Source organism: Pinus tabuliformis, chromosome Q, assembly GCF_031772625.1.
Source record: "Pinus tabuliformis cultivar Carrire ecotype Pingquan chromosome Q, CPIR1, whole genome shotgun sequence".
In the NCBI taxonomy this organism is placed as follows: Eukaryota; Viridiplantae; Streptophyta; class Pinopsida; order Pinales; family Pinaceae; genus Pinus; species Pinus tabuliformis.
The window spans coordinates 745,190,690-745,204,725 of record NC_142296.1 but is presented as its reverse complement, the minus strand read 5'-3'; positions in this window follow the sequence as shown (position 1 = coordinate 745,204,725).

Sequence of the window (14,036 nt, the reverse complement as noted above, 5' to 3'; positions counted from 1 at the left end):
CTTCAATATTAATAACAAGGGCATCCATAGAATAAACCGCCTCAACCCTCAATAGAAACAACAAGGCCTAGACAGTCCCATACCTGCTTGTCCCATCACATTGTACAAAAACATACACATACATAGTGTACCACAACACATATGCCTACACCCAGTGTATAACACCACACATACACCCACACCTAGTTTACAACATCACGCATACACCCACACCTAGTGTACAACACCATGCATACACCCACACCCAGTGTGAAACACAACACATACACCTAAACCCAGTGTATGACATGACACATACACCTACACTCGGTGTATAACATGACATATACACCTATACCCAGTGTACAATACAATACATATATGTACACACCATACAATACCACGAATAAACCTATCGCGATAAAACAACTGCACATTACATGTAGCACCATACCAAATATACACAACACAACATGTACGATGTGTACACACTACCACCTGCACAACACACAATGTACAAAACACCACCTGCACCATACACAACACCACATGTACACAAAACCACATGCACCACATGTACAATCATGTGCACAACACCACACGTGCATATCACCGCATATCCAACATGTGCACAATACCATATGTACACAACACCGCACATACAGCATGCGCACAACACGAACTATACACAAAACTACATAAAAAAACATGCACACAACATTGCATGTACACAATTTCGCAAGTACAACCTGTACAACATATACACAACAATATTACCAAACATCCAGAGAGCACATTGTCTCTACCAAGAAACCTTGCTTCCAGTGTCTCTCCACCATCTATGCTTATCCCAGCATGCCACAACTCACACTTCTCTCATTCCGCTGATGTATCCCTCAACATTACCTATCCATAACTTAAACACAGGCATCGTATGAGAATATAATATCCATCCATATCCACATGATACTGATCTCATAGATTTGTCAAGGCTATCTTCTCACTTGATTCCTCATAATACTAGGAACCTGTTCATGTCATTTAACTACATAAGCAATTATTCCTCCACAATAGTGATCCGTGATGACCTTGTCATATTGCGACATACATACATAACTATATACATATACAAACATCAACATAAAGCAATCATGATTCCTGACGACCCTATCAGAAAATGACAAACATGCATACATATATATACACATTAGCATAATCATGATCACAATGTAATTACCAGTACTCATAAGGTCATGGTTAAGAGAACTTCCTTTATTTGTGAAACACATGCATAACATTGAGAACAATATTTCCCAACATAGAAAAGGAATCTGACACCTCAAATTCATTTACTTTTCATTTCCTGTTAACTTAATCATAACTGTCCTTGAACCGTCCATTTATCCCAATGGACCTGTTAGGTTCCTATACCAATAGGAGTCATAATTTTGAATGACTAAGGTTAAGACTTGTAATATTGTACATACCTTTGGTTTCTGCAAATGTTTTCCATATTAAAAAAAATTAAAAAATGTAAAGAGGGTACGTCCTAAAAGAATAATCAAAGGACAAAAAGAATAAAAATAGGTCAAAAAAATGAAATATATGAACCCCAAGAGACAAAAAGAGACCATGAAAGTGTGCAAGTCAAAATGGAATTAACTGCAATGGTTATGGTTTGCATAACTACCAATTGATAATTGTTTTTTGTTACTGTTAGTGCGTTCACATGGGGAGGGTTGGCCCTCCCTAACCGCCAACTCCAAAACTATCAAACCATAAGTTTATGCGGTCAACCATAGTGGTTAAGAACTAATGCGTAGCAGAGTTGGTAAGAGCTTTGGTTCCAGAGGGGAGGTCATAGGGTCGAACCCCGATGCCTCCATAAAATTTTGTCACACCAACGTAGGGGCACGTGGCGGCCTCTAGGCTTGCCACATGTTGCCTTCCCATTGGTCCAACTTTACCATAATTTCCCAATAACAAGATGCCACTTGGCACAATATGACTCATCCACTTGTACAAGAATATTCGAAGGAATATTCTCCTTGCTCACTGAGCTGTACCAATGCCCAGCCAACATCCTAGTCAACTTTTGCCAAAATTTTCCCTGTATGGTGAAACAGTCAGCGGGCTCTAACTTCCTCATACGAACTTCATTTTGAATGAAACGAGTTGCATTGGGATCACATCGCCGAGACAGACACTGTCATTTAAGTTTTGAGTGATTCTGGACACTTTTATGTTTGAGCTAATTCTTGCCCCTAATCCAGATTCTAATCACTCCTTCCCACTAACAGGATTTTTGACCAACAAAAGTTGGTTATATGATGAGAGTTGAATACTCTTCTCTTTCCCTAGTCCTATCAACTGATTATACTTGAAAAGTCTCCATGAAAAGCACTTGGGTACACTGACATGCCTTGCATTGCAAATGGCTATGTCCCTCAACTACTATTCTCCTTTTGCTGTTGACCCAATCCAACACTTGCTGGAAACTTTCTAGCTGAAAAATACCTTTGTTGTACCACATTGATCCCTCGATGCTTGGAAAACTGATACAATCTAATAGCCTTCCCACTGAGAATCTTGGCGTCAACACATACAACGGTCTACAATGGCTGCAATTTTTTGGCATCTCGTCCACTTTCGCTTCTTGTCTCTATCATCCTCCAGTTCAACATGCTACTCATGTCATGATTTGAGAATGAAGGCTAAGCATGAGCATCTTTCTCAAGAATGGACCTTCCAAAATCCTGCAACATCTTGTCACAAATACAACCATTAAATGGAAAAAGACATTATGCAAGAAATGCAAATTGACGACCTCTTCTTTTTCTCCTTCAAAGCAAAAATTGTCACATCATGCAACATAGCCATGTACCCTTGCATCTTGGTGTACAAACCATTTTAATGTGTTAGTTGATGGTTTACTAAACACAAGTTGACAAAACATACTTCTTCAAGCAACTGGCTTTCAAGTCAAGCAAAAGCATGTACAAAAACTTGACGATTCTTTGCATAAACAATAAGAATTTCACATCTCATGCAATAATCGATCAACATATCCCTTTCATATTTGGAGATAAAATCAACTCTTCCAAGTTGATATGATATACATGCGACAAAAATCGACACAAGTCGACACTCATGCACGTATCCAAACACAATGAAACTAGCTACAATTCCATTGTTCACACACACACAAACTCTCATGTATGTGTACAATTCCTCAATTATCCCTCAAGTATAATCACAAGTACAATAAGCCCAAAAACATATATGGGTACATAAGAGCTGAATTGACAAATTTGCTGCAAATGAAGTGAGTAATGTACCCCACTTTCACACACCTTCCTGGCGAAAATATGCAACATCAAGAATGCATTCAAAATAAATGCATTCACATACAAATTTGTGACTACAAATTGCCTTCTTTGTTGCATTTACGTGAGTCAAATAGTACTCCACTTTCAACATATTGCATCATACAAGTTGCAACATACTTTCAATAGAAAAGTATTGCATTCATAAGGCAAAGAAATGCATTTTTAAGTTAAAGAATTGCATCTATCAACAAAAGAAATGCAAGACTTATTTGGATAAGAAATCAAACCACCTCTTACTAGACCATTTCCATGGAACTTCTTTAAGCTCCACATCATCTTGTGAATCATCTTGACCCACATCAATTATGGAATCTCCTTTCTCATTCTTGCCAAAGTCTCTCTCCATCTTCTTCAAATGTCATGGATGACTTGTTGGATCAAAGTCCAACACTTGTCTATGAGATGACCTTGCTTATGGAAATGAGTGAAAAACAATTTCATCTTCTTTGCAACATGGTTTCCATTGTCCAATGGACCTCTTGTTGAAACATCACTTGTTGAAGTTGCCATCACACTTGAAATGCATCAAAAGGCTTCACAAATATGCAACCATATAACCCTACTTGCAAAAAACTCAAGCAATCAAGAAAATAAACCTTTGCTCTGATACCAACTTGATCCGTAGCTGAATGTTAGTTTTGCTGTGCTAATTTCAACTTTAGATTTAAAAACAAATTCTTTTCAATTGCTTCATGTGCATAGGTTTTCTTAGGTGTTTGTGAATCAAAATAGGCAAATCCATGTCAAGTTTTATGTTAGAATCATGAGCAGAATGGCATGAAAAACAAGTGTTGAACAACAACAAGTAAATGAACATCAAACCATCAAGAAAAACACTTAACACAGTGTTTTGATAAAGGAGTTCACCCCTCCTAGGCTATATCTCCTTGGTCTAGCTTCCATGGCATGGGCCTTTGTATTTGCTCAAAATGGAAAAAAATACAGTTTACAATTCTCTACAGCTCCTGAAACCTACTTTAATGAAAACAATGTAAACTTTGAAACGGGAACTATAAACTCAAAACGGGAACTCTGGCCAAAAAACCCCGAAAAAACATCAAAAACAGTGCTAAAAACGAAAAGTGTTGATGCTGGAATAACACCTTTTTTTTTCCAAGCTAAATTTTCAACATGTTTTAAAAATGACGGTGAAAACCAATTTTTGGTGCAAAAATTGTCCAAAAAACGCCCTCAAAACGAAGTGTTGATGATCGAATAACATTTTTTTTTTCTCAATGGTAAATTTTGTGCAAAAAGCACCCTCAAAACGAAAAGTGTTGATGCTGGGATAACAATTTTTTTTTCAAGGGTGAAATTTCAGCATTTCAAAATAATAGCATAAAATATTTTATCATGACCCTGAAAAACATTAAAATTTCAAAAAATAAAAATAAAAATAAAAATTAAAATTAAAATTAAAATTAAAACAATGAAAAAACACAAAACAAAAAAATAAAAAATAAAAATAACAAAACATAAATAAAAATATATACTAAAAACAAAACATAAAATAAAAAACACAAAACAAAAAAAATCAAACATCAAAAATAAAATCAATCATAAAAATGTAAAATGTAAAAAGAAAAACAACAAAACAAAATTAACCTATAAAAAATAAGAATTAAAAAACTAGAAAAAAATTACAAATTATAAACAAATAAATAGTAAAAAAAACATATCTAAGGAAAAAACAAATATGTAAACCATAAAAAAATTTGGGAAAAAAAAAAAGAAAAAAACACATTTAAAAAACTATAAAATTAAATAGGTAACAATAGAAAAAAAAAAAAAAAAAAAAAAACATTAACAAAAAACTAAAAAAAATTCAAATTAAAAACAAACTAGATTTAAAAAAAAGAAGAAGGGAAAATTAACCAAAAATAAAAAATAAAAATTAGTGAAATTAAGATTAAAATGATGATTACTTAAAAAATAAATGTAAAAATATATATGAGACAAAATATAAAAAAAAAATATTAAAAAAAAAATTGTTTAATCATAAAAGAATTTGGAAAAATAAATAAAAAAATAAAAAATTTATATATATATAAATTTAAGTAAGTAAAAATATAAAGATTAAAAAAAATCATTAACAAAAACTAGCCCAAAAAAAAAAAAAACTAGATTAAACAAAAATAGAAAATTAACAAAAAAATTAAAATTAAAAACTAGTAAAATTAATATTAAAAACATGTAGGAAAAAATAAAAAGACAAAAATAAACTTAAATTATTAAAAAAAAAAACTAAAAAAATATCGAAATTTTAAAAATATAGGTATTTTTCAATAAATAAAAAAATAAAAAAAATTAAAGAACATTTTCAACTTACAAAAAAAAGTCTTTTTGATTTAAGAATAAATAAATAAATAAATTTTTTTATTAAATTTTCATTATTTATTTAAAAACAAACAAAAAAAATTAAAGATAATTTTTTTTTAAATGTAATTTTTTTTTTTTTGAAAGAAAAAATTCATTAAACCGTAGCAATAAAAATTATTAAATTTTAATTTATTAAAAAAAATTAATAAAAACAAAATTAATAAAAAAAATTTATTAAAATATTTTAATCAAAATTAAATTTTAGTTTTTTTTATAGCTTTTATTTCAAAACAATATTTTATTTATTTCAAAATATAAATCATATATATAAAAAAAAAAAAAAAAAATTTAAAACAAATTTTAATTTTTTAATTTAAAATTTAAAAAATTAATAATTTTTTAATTTAAAATTTAAAAAATTAATAATTTTTTTTAAAATTAATATATTAAAAACATATTAAAATTTTTAAAACAAAAACCCTTCGCCCCCGGCCCAGCCCCGCCACCTCCGCCCCCGCCCCCCCCCACCCCGGCCCAGCCCCGCCCCCCCCCCCGCCCCCTACGCCCTCCCGCGCGCAACGCCACCCCCGGGCCGCCCCGCCCCGCCCGTCGGGTGGGGCGGGGCGGCCCGGGGGTGGCCCTGCTTGGGTGGAGGAGGCCGGGGAGGGGGCGGGGGGAGGGAGGCGAGGGTGGAGGGGGCGGGGGGAGGGTGGGCTGGGCTGGGAGCGGGCGGGGTGGGCGGAGGTGGGCCGGGGGGGGCAGTCGTTTTTGTTTTAAAAATTTTACTATGTTTTTAATATATTAATTTAAAAAAAAAAATTATGAATTTTTTTAAATTTTAAATTAAAAAATTAAAATTGGTTTTAAAAAAAAATAAAAAAATTATGATTTATATTTTGACATAAATAACATATTGTTTAAAAAAACATTATAATTTTTTTTTTAATTAAAAATAGATGGTTTAAAAAAAAATGTAAATAAAATGTAGGTATAATTTTTTTTATTTTTTTTGAAAATATAAAATGTAGTTTTAATAATTTGAATTTTTAAATTAAAAAATAATAATAATAAAAATTGTTTCATTTTTTTTTTTTTTTTAATAAAAGACAAGATTGTTTAAAAAAAAAAAATTATTTATTTAGTTTTAAATAAAATAGGTATATTTAATAAAAGATAATTGTATTTTTGTTTTTTTTTTTAATAAAAAATAACCATTTTTTTGGTTTATTTTTTTTATAATTTAATTTAATTTTTGTTTTTTTAATATTAATTTTACTAGTTTTTTTATTTTTTTCGTTGATTTTCTATTTTTTTTTTTAAATTAGTTTGTTTTTATTTTTATTTTTATTTTTTTTCCTAGTTTTTTCTAATGTTTTTTTTAATTTCTCTATTTCTACTTATATATATATATTTTAATTTTGTTTCTTTTTTCCAAATTTTTGATGGTTTGTGAGATTTTATTTTTTTTACATTTTTTGTTTTTTTTTAATATTAATTTCATTAGTTTTTAATTTTTTTTCGTTATTTTTCTATTTTTTTCTTTAAACTAGTTTGTTTCTATTTTTTTCCTAGTTTTTGTTAATATATATATATATATATATATATATATATATATATATATATATATATATATATTATATTTTATATAATTATTTTTTTTTTTTCCAAATTCTTTTATGGTTTATGATATAAATTTTTTTTAACATTTTTTATTTTTTTTTTGTCTTTTTTATATATATTTTTATATTTGTTTTTTAGAGACAATTATTTCATGTGGATTGAAAATTTAATTAATGATGTATAAATATGTAGAATATCGAAAATGTAAAATATCGACCTTCTTCTTTAAATATGCAAATCAATAAAAGCCCCACTACAAAAATAAAAATAAAAAAAATAAAAACTAGAAAATATGAAGAAGAAGATCACTTCCAAAATTATTAAATTTACGAAATAATTATTTACATTTCATACATTAGAAAATTTAAAGTCAAAAAATAGGTCTTTTAAAAAAAGGGTTACGAAATAATTATTTACATTTCACACACTAGAAAATTTAAAGTCAAAAAATAGGTCTTTTAAAAAAAGGGTGTGATGCAGAATACTCACTTTTTAAAATCAGCATGAAAATCATTACCATTCTAAAACTTAATGCACATGAAAAAAATTAAAGTTCCAAAAACCATGTTCTAAAAAAAACATGTGTATTCTGCATCACCACTTTTGAAAATCGGGTCATTTTTTGCTATCTCTACGAAACGGGTAACAGTATCAGTTCCCGTTTCAAAGTTTACATTGTTTGAACTCAGAGCATCCAAAAACCCCTAAGATGACTCTCCAAACTCTGCAAATGGACTACATTTTTTTTGGGCTTGACCTCCTCTCCTGGTGGCATGAGGCTTCCTTAAACTTCAATGTGGAAAAATGACATACAAAAGTGCCCCATTGCCTCTGAAACCTATTCCATTGTGTTCAAAGTGTCGAAATCATCTAGGGATGCCTTTTTCTGATCTCCATTTTGTCGAAATTTTCCCCAGTTATGAGAAACAATTTTCTCCTAGAAATCCTCCACTAAAACTGGAGGAACTCCAGTTAAGACTGCCAAATATGGAGGCAGGCCCGAAAATGATGGAATCTGCCAAAAATCCCACCAACCATAATTACGAGTTAATTAAAGTTTAAACAGGATTAATTAATCACTAATATGTGATTAGTGCTAAACCTACGCAGTTAATGCTAACTGTAAGCCAAACCATTGGCAGTCTCTGTAACGGTGGTCACATGTTGTGGCATTAACTGCTGCGGGTTCATGGTTATGTTGGCTGGCAATTCCCAAACTGTCAGCTTGATTATTTTTCACGAAGTGGTTACATGTGGCATTAATGACAATGGTTACGGTTTGTGTAGCTGCTGATTGATAATCGTTTGTTGTTACTGTTGGTGTGTTCACTTGGGGAGGGCTGGCCCGTGAGCTGGCCCTCCCTAACTGCCAACTCCAAAACTTTCATACCATAAGTTTATGTGGTCAGCCATAGTGGTTAAGAACTAGTGCATAGCAGAGTTGGTAAGAGATTTGGTCGTAGAGGGGAAGTCGTGGGGTCGAACCCTGGTGCCTCCATAAAATTTTATCACACCAACGTAGGGGCACATGGCAGCCTCCGATCTTGCCACGTGTCACCTTCCCATTGGTCCAACTCAACCACGATTTCCCAATAACAAGAGCCACTGTAGGTTTTAACTCTGTACAGAAATTAAATGCATACGAATTCTAAAACACAGAAAATAAACAACGTGAGAGCATAACACATAAAACACATATACACAGAGATTTTACCCTGGATCCCAAAACCGGGACTACTAGATTGATTTTTCATTATGTTCCTTTCAATATTACAATACATATTATACATGCCGAAACATCCAATACCATGGACCGAAAACCATCGCGTCCAAAACCATGGACAGAAAACCATCACGTCCAAAACCATGTGTGAAAAATCATGCACAAAACCATAGGTAGCTCCGCCCAACCTAATATAGGGTCCAAAAACAAAATTTTCTGGGGCGCTACCCCGGACCCCATAGAGTGGGGTTACCTTCACTCCTCAAACCCCTTGTTACTCCCCCCGGTTAACTACGTGGGCTAGTCGTGAAAAGATTATAACACAACCCAACATTATCCCACTTGTTGTTTTCTTTCCATAGGAGGCCACAAGAGAGCTTAGTCATTTATCCAGCCCTGCAATGCCCATTGTTTCTCTACACCAAGAGAGCTTCTCAAAGCTCACAGATTTTGTCAATGCATCTACAGTATTCTTCAAAGTGTCCACCTTTACCAGCAACACCTTTTTGTCTTCTATCATATCCCTCACAAAGTGATACTGAACATCAATGTGCTTTGTCTTTGAATGATATGCAGGGTTCTTTGCCAAGAAAATTTCACTTTGGCTGTCACAGTCTATCCTTATAGCTCCCTATACTAACCCCATACTTGAACGCAATCTCTGCAACCAAACTACTTCCTTGCTTGCATGAGTGGCTGCCATGTATTCTGCCTCTGTAGTTGATAGTGCCACTATAGATTGTTTCTTACTCATCCAACTGACTGCACCTCCAAATAGGTTAAACACATACCCACTTGTAGATCTTCTCTGATCCAGATCTCCAGCCAAGTGTGCATCAACAAAGACACGAATATCCAACACTTTGTCCAATTCTGGTCTTCCTTGGTAGCACAAAACATAATCACTAGTGCCACGCAAACACATGAAAGCCCGCTTCACTACTGTTCGGTGATCCTTCCCTGGTTCTGACATAAACCTGCTCAATACTCCCACTGCATGTGCAATGTCTGGTCTAGTATAGACCATCGCATACATTAGGCTACTGACTACACTTGCATATGGAACACGGGACATGTCCTCTTCCTTTTCTTGTGTCTTCGGACACTGTTCAACAGATAACTTTACACCTACAGGAATAGGAACCTTCACCGGTTTACTATCCTGCATATTAAACCTCTGCAATATTGTCTCAACATACTTCCTCTGGTTTAACCAGAGCTTCGTCTTTGTCCGATCTCTTTTAATTTCCATGCCCAAAATATAGTTTGTAGCACCAGGATCTTTCATGTCGAATTTGGAGGAAAAATGGGTCTTCAAATCCTAGATAATTTCTTTGTCATTTCCAACTAGCAACATATCATCCACATACAAGATTAGATAAATAACACAGACACCAATTAATTTAAAATGCACACAGTTATTTGCTTTGTTTTTGGTGAAGCCAAGTCCCCGTATAAATGTATCAAATTTTTGATACCACATCCTTGGTGACTGTTTTAACCCATATAGAGACTTCTTTAACTTGCATACCTATTATTTCTTACCCTTCACTGCAAAGCCTTCAGGTTGCTTCATGTATATCTCCTCTTCCAGATCACTGTGAAGAAATGATGTCCTCACATCCATCTGTTCTACCTCAAAGTCAAAAGCAACAACAATAGAAAAAACAACTCAAAAAGAAACTGTTGTTTTTGAAATGGGAGTTTCTCAAATGGGATTTAAGTTTTAACATGAAAAGAAATTCCCAAATTCAACATTCTTAAAATTTTAATTTTAGAAAAAATGAAATTTAAAAAAAGGGTTGAAAATTTAACAACCCTTCTTAAAAAATTTTAAGATATTATTCCAATTTTTTTTTAAATGACAAAAATCATATTTTAAATTTTTTTTACACGTAAAAATTTCTCCTTACTTCTCTGACGTGCCAGAGGCCCTTTGAAGGGCTCTGACGTGTTCAATTTTGAATGATGCATATGATGCAAGTTTTTATTACTTATTATGCCAAAATTACCTTTTCATACCATTACATTTGGCAGTTTCTAAGTTGCTCCCATTTAAAAAACAATAGTTTCTTTTTGAGTTGTTTTTTCTAATTGTGCATATGATCCAAGTTCTTATTAATTATTATTTCACAATTACCCTTTGATACCATTTCATTTGGTAGTTTCAATTGAGAGCCACTAGATGTTAATATGGGTCATGTATTGGGTCTGTAATTTTACTGGGTTGTGCCTGAAGGCTGCCCAAAGCAAAGTTTGACAACGATTTAAGTTGGAGATGAGCATAGATTCATGATTCAGCAAACACTTGTCAAGCAAGGTTTAAGCACAGTTTATTATTGGAGAGGAGCACATTCCACAGGCTTCCTAACGTACTGGATTTTATTTGTTTGCGGATTCCCAATTCCTGGTATGTTTTCATATTCCCAATTTCTGAATGAGTTACTTGTATCAGTGTTAGTAAATGTGCTAGTGACTTGGAGGCAAGATACTAGTAATCAGAGAACAGATTTATCTTTGTTCATAATAATTCTAGATGCCACCCCAAATCTGGAAAGTATGTTGTGGAATGCTTGTAGTTTGCTTACTTTATTTTTCTAGAAAACAACAGGTCATCCACAAACATGAGATGTGAAATACCAGTGGTTCTTATTACCCCGCATCTAGCAATTAGTCCATTTTCTCTAGCCAACTGAATGCCTCTGCTCAGACCATCAATAACTAAAATAAATAGTAATGGAGAAGGGGAACAATCTTGTTTTAGTCCCTTGTAGAGTTTGAAGAAATTAGTCGGTTTCTGGTTGATGAGTATTGACAGTTTTGTTGAGGAAATGCATGTCATAACGTAACAAGATTAGTCGAGATCGGTATAGCAGGCAATTCTCTGTGATCTATAAATAAACATGTACTCATTTTTAATCAATCAATATCATATTATTTCCCATCAATATCAATATTCAATAGGATGGTCCATTTCATCATCACCCTTTCGTTTGAACTTAGAGTGATCTTTCAATTGCAATACAAAAACAATGTCCCTAGTTACAATGTCCGATGCTTCATCAGCTTCACCTGAAAGACTATCCTCTATCCATGCAGCAGTCCCTTCTCGACGTGCACCTCTAGTACTTTTTTGTCTTGAACAACTTTGTTCCCTTTACACTGACCACATGAGTCGAAACATGTAAATGATAGTGAACACAAGTTAAAGAAATTGCCAGTGCATAGTGAATCAGCACATTCCGACGAAGTTGTTAAGAACCCCGTAGAATTTCCAGAGGAAACTAATTTTCGGCTAAACTGTATGAAAATACTCTACATAAAAGAACAAACTGAACTTTAAGAACAGGAAAACGGCGTACACACACAACAATCTTTGATAATAGCCCTGTCAATATTAGTGATAAAAATCAAAGAAAAATTGTAACTGAATAATCCAGCCCTAACTCTCACATTAACAAAAGCAAATATAAAGGGAAAATAGCTACTCCAAAGATATAGAATACCACTTCTACGCAGAAGACAAAATGACAGGCTTTTGCTCTGACAAAATCCTTTTTCTAAATATTGTTTCTCCCTGACGCTTCTACAAAGTGGTTGTTAGCGATTGTTGTTTCTCTCGGACGCTTCTACAATTTTATAAAAAAACTGCAAGTTTAGTGATTTTCTTTATGAGATCATCTGGCTGTTCCAAGTGAAGTGTTTATAACTGAGTCAATGAGCCGACCCTTCCTTTATTTGGTGAGTGTTCCCCGTCTTCGAGATACGCTAATAACCCTGTCTTATCTCCAAGCCACATAGCTTTAGCTTTAACTTCAACAGACATCCCAACTCATTAGGGTGTTTAGTTGAGTGGTAGGGGATGGTGGTTTTCTTTAATATATGGTTATGGTTATAGTTAGTTGAGTGGTTAGGATAGTGGGTTTTTTTTAATATATGGTCCGTGTGACACTCATCCATGCCACTAATTGTCTCGTCTGAGCCTCTACAATTGGGACAGACATGTTGCATTTGCTGTATCATGCCAGGAACTAGTTGCCTAATAGAGACCTTCATACCATAAATATTTTGAATTGAATAAAATATTTCAGAAATGTGCAATTAATATAAGAAATTGAATCTCCAAAAGTCTGTCCGGTGAATTTGAATTAAATTAACTTCACCAAAGATTGAATCGCCATATTCCAACTGAGGGATGTCCAAAATATGAGAGCAGAGACAAACTAGTGAATAGTGGAATCCCACAGTGTCCTCGTTGATTAAAAAAGAGTTGGTCCTGGTAACTGGCCATTTACAATGACTATATCGTGCATTTGGCATAATCACTACATAGGGGTGATTTCAATCTGTTCCAATAAATTGAGATTGTAACAATATAATGAGACGGAATTTAGTTCAAATCATAGTTTGATATATGCCTAGTAGTTTATTCATCTCCTTTCACTCAGAAATATTATATAAAATTTTCACAATATATCAATAGAGAGTTACCAGAACAAGAAGACATCACAAATAGCATTATATTACGTGAATTTTTTTTAATGGAAGGTTACAAATATGTTATTAATATATATTTCTATGTTATTAAAAATATATAATTAATAAAAAATATAAGTTAAAATAAAAATATGTAAATGAGTGTAAATGTTTTGTTTAATTTTAGTTTTATTAAATATTGGTTATAAATTAATTATTTAAAAAAATTACAGAGGCTTTTTTTTAATGAATATTTGTTATATTATAGAATTAGCTTAATGCCTAATCATATATTGGTGATAATTTTGGACTAAGTTAAGATGAATCTACGATATAATTTTGGACTAGGTTAAGATGAATCTATGATATAATTTTAATGTATTCAAATGATTTTTTTTATTATTGTAATATTGGCATTAAAGGCAGATGAATTTTTTTTTGTTTTTCAAGGAAAGTTATAGGGGCCAATGTTTCCAAGTGAGCTAATTTTCCATGGTTTTCTAAAAAAAAAGATTTGCGAATTTTCGTTT